The sequence below is a fragment of the Pelophylax lessonae genome, assembly GCF_965119305.1.
Source record: "Pelophylax lessonae genome assembly, chromosome: 6".
In the NCBI taxonomy this organism is placed as follows: domain Eukaryota; kingdom Metazoa; phylum Chordata; class Amphibia; order Anura; family Ranidae; genus Pelophylax; species Pelophylax lessonae.
Window position 1 is genome coordinate 72,540,348 of NC_138773.1, and position 4,610 is coordinate 72,544,957.

The following is a 4,610-nucleotide window of genomic DNA, read 5'->3' on the forward strand; positions in this document are numbered from 1 at the left end:
ATTTCTCATTCTTAAGGACATGTGATTTTCATACTGCTCTTGTAATGTTAATATTTTATTATTGACAATGCATATATATTTTTGTATTCATTTATTTTCAATAAACGTTTATAATCAGAATAGGGTTAGAATGGGGTTCCTCAAGATTGTGCAGACTTTTAAAGGGGACAAAGTTGAAAAACACCCTCTTAGGCAGCCAGACAGTCCAAATATTGAGCCTGCCCATTAATGGTTCGAATCTTAGCCAATTCCTTCTGAATCAGCCAGGATTCAAACCGTATATGGACTGCCTAAGAAAAAAAGAAGCCAAAACCCGGGTGTGGCTTGCATTGCGCTGATTATTGGGTGTAGCTTAGAAGGGTGTGGTTAGGTTAAACCAAGTCTGAAGAAGCAATAAATGTGAGGGTGTGTTACTGGCAGGATTACTGGGTGAAAATCAAGAAAAATAAAATTAAATTAAAAAAAGCAGCCACCACATCTAAGGACTGATAAATAGCAATATATCACATTTTTGTTTTTGCCTCACCTCACACTACTAAAAAAAAATGTAATACACACAAATTAGAGATGAATCTACACAAGGGATTATTTCATTCATTTCACTCATTTCTTATGAGGGAACTCTTTTTTTCACAGTTGTGTTATTTGCACTTCACTCTGTTAGTGTAGTTAGTGTAGTAGTAAAAATCACAGACCTCAGATCAGCCACGTTGTGGCAGAATGGTGTGCTGCTCCCCGCCTCCTCCTCTGTGTACAGGAAAACGTAAGAAAGAGGAGGGGCGGGTTCAGTGCACCCCACTCTCTGCACTGTGCGTCAGAGGCAGCCAGGGAGAGAGGTCGACTGCCATGTGTTGCTCGCGGCATGCGGGAACCAAGCCGCTCCGCACCGCTGCTGGCTTTCCGGGACTCGGCCCTGATTTGCCATGACTCCGGGACACAGATCATTTTCCGGGACGGTCTCTAAAGTTATTCTGTGGTATCTAGCACCAAGCCATCAGTAGCAGATCTTTTAAGCCCTGTAAGTTGCGAGATGGGGTGCAGGCTTGTTTTTCCAGCACATCTCACAGATGCTCAATTGAATTGAGAAAGGGAAAATTTGGAGGCCAGGTCAACATCTCAAACCCGTGTTCCCCAAAGCATTCTTGACCCATTTTTGCAGTGTGGCAGGGTACATTATACTGTAGAAAGAGGCCACTGCCATCAGGGAATACTGCTTTTATGAAGGGATGCATTTAGTCAGCAACAATGTTTAGATAGGTGGTACAAGTATGTGTGAAGTACTATCCACATAAAAGGAAGGACCCAAGGTTTCCCAGCAGAACATTGCCCAAAGCATCCCACTGCCTCTACCAGCTTGCCTAGTATATCCTGGTGCCATCTCTTTCCCAGGTACAGTAAGTGACGCACACACACACCTGGCCATCCACATGATGCAACAGATATTGTCATTCATCAGACAAGGCCACTTTCTCCCATTGCTCCGTGGTCCAGTTCTGATGCTCACATACCCAATTTGGGTGCTTTTGGCTGTGGACACCGGTCAGCATGGGCACCCTGACCAATCTGTAGCTAGACAGCCCCATGCACAACAAACTGGGATGCCCCTCTTTGTTCAACACAAGTTCAGGGACAATATGTTTTTTTTTTTTTTGCTGCAATATATATTCCACTCACTTTCAGATGCCATTATAATGAGATTATTCACTTTACCTTTCAGTGGTCATAAAGTTATGGCTGATCTGTGTATTTCTAAAGCGGTGAATGTGACATTCGCCAATCTTTCATTGCAGGCAAATCTTCCTATACACACATTTTAAATTAGGATGATTGAGCCACCTGTAGTGCATGTTTGGTGAATGTCACATTAATTGCCACTTTGAAATGACCATACCCACCAATATAGGTTAGCTGCTTTTCTTGTGGCTGGTGGAGGGTACTGTGTTAGTAGTTGTTCCATATAACTATGCAAAATGGGGAAAAAAATACCTTTAAAAAAATATGTTCAAGGGCTACATTTAAAGCGTATACGTATAAACCCAATGTCTAAAATCTGAAACAAGCTTTAACATTTCAATGTAGTCTCAAAAGTAATTTTCAATATTTTTTTTGCTAACACACATTACACAAGCATGTTCCATTGTTGTCACCAGCAGGAAACCCATCCTGAGAAATTACATGCAGCAATTGTTGCAGTGCTTGTATGTAGATAAAAAATGTCTGCAAAGAAGCTGCAGGGGATCAGCTTGTGCAACAAAGGATGAAAAAAGGGTGAAAATATGATTTTATTTTGTTTACCATACACAATGCTTTTCTGGCACCTTTTGTTTAAAAGTTTATATCAGTATCATTTGCTAGAAAATTACTTATAACGCCCAAACATTATTCCTTTTTTTTTTTTGGCAGAGACCCTAGGGAATGAAATGGGGATAGTTGCAATTTTTTTATATTACACAGTATTTGTGCGGCGGTTTTTCAAACACATTTTGTTTTGTAAAAAATAACATTTTTATAACAAAATACAATTTTTTTGTAAAATGGGAAAGATGATGTTATGAGGAGTAACTAGATACTTAACATGTCACGCTTTAAAATTGCTCACGCTTGTGGAATGGTGACATACTACAGTACTTAAAATTCTCCATAGGGGAAGCTTTAAATGCCTTTACAGGTTACCTGTTTAGTGTTACAGAGGAGGTCCAGTGCTAGAATTATTGCTCTCACTCCAATGTTCGTGGCGATACCTGTGTGGTATGAAACACCATTTACATATGTGTGTGCGACTTTTTTCTGTGATCACTTTTATTTATTCTGTGATCACTTTTATTTCCTATTACAAGGAATGTAAACATCCCTTGTAATGGAAATAATAATGATAGGTCCTCTTTATGGAGAGATCTGTGGTCAAAAAGACCCCAAATCTCTTATTTACCTTTAGAAGCAAAAGATAAAAAGAAAAGAAAAATTTTTTTACAAAGTCTTTTACATTTCTGTTCTGTGCTCATCGATGCCGATATTTCCTCCCAGTCTGAGCCTTGGAGAGCAGCCTTCATCTTCAGAAAATTTGCTCTCTTAAAGATAAGTGTTTTTATATTTCCCATATGTGTTTTTTGCTTACAGCTAATATTAACCACTTTACCACCGGAGTATTTTCCTGCTTTCCGTCCAGGCCACTTTTTGCAACTTGGCACTGTGCGACTTTAACTGACAATTGCGCGGTCATGCAACACCGTACCCAAACGAAATTTACGTCCTTTTTTTCCCACAAACAGAGCTTTCTTTTGTTGGAATTTGATCACCTCTGCGCTTTTCATTTTTTGCGATATTAATAAAAAAAGAGCGAAAATATTGTGAAAAAATCGACATTTTCTACTTTGACAGTTAAAAAATATCCAATATATTCAATTTTTGTCATATATTTAGGCCAAAATGTATTTAGCTACATGTCTTTGACAAAAAAATTCTCAATGAGCGTATTTTTAACCGTTTAAGACAGGAAGATTTTACCCCATTCCTGACCAGGCCACATTTTGCGATTCAGCACTGTGTTACTTTAACAGACGATTGCGGGGTCGTGCGACGCTGTACCCAAATTAAATTTATGTTCTTTTTTTCCCCACAAACAGAGATTTCTTTTGGTGGTATTTGATCACCTGTGCGATTTTTACTTTTTGCGCTATAAACAAAAAAATGCGACAATTTTGAAAGAATAACAATATTTTTCACATTTTTTTATATGAAATTCCCCCCCCAAAAAATGTTAAAATCAAAATTTTTTAACATTTTAGGCCAATTTGTTTTCTGCTACATATTTTTGGTAAAAAAAATGGCAATAAGCGTATTTTGATTGGTTTGCACAAAAGTTATCGCAGCTACTAACCACAGGAAAGATTTATGTCATTTTTATTGTTTTTTTTTTAACTAGTAATGGCGGAGATCTGCAATTTTTTTTGCGGGACTGCGACATTGCGGCGGACAGATCGGACCCCTAACTGACATTTTTGACACTTTTGGGGGTACCAGTGACATTACTACAGTAATCAGTGCTATAAATATGCACTGTTACTGTAATAATGACACTGTCCGGGAAGGGGTTAACTTTATTGGTGATCAAGGGGTTAAATGTATGCCTGGTGCTTACTGACTTGTGTGGGGGGAGGGGATTGTGTGACACAGGCACAGATCGCAGGTTCAGCTATGCTGAATCCTGTAATCTGTCCCTGCCTGTCACATAGGAGATCCGCCCGCTTTGTTTACACAAGCGGGCGGATTTCCTCACTCGATCCCCGACGATCGGGGAAGAGCGGCGGTGATCACCGCCTCTCCTCCCCTGGCCCGATTCCCGCTGTGTCTGCATACAGCGGGAGCAAGCCTCCGGCGGCGCGAGGCGCTGAGAAGGGGAGGAGTCCAGCGACGTAGGTCTATGTCGCTGGACGATAACGAGCCACTTTGCCGCAGTACCAGCTCAGTGAGCGGTCGGCAAGTGGTTAAATGAAATCATGTTATGGTCACTGCTACCCAGATGTTCTTTTTCGATCTTTTGCTTTAGAGCAGGGGTAGGCAAACTGTGGCCCACCAGCTGTCCCATCATGTCTCCGCCTCTGGATGTCATG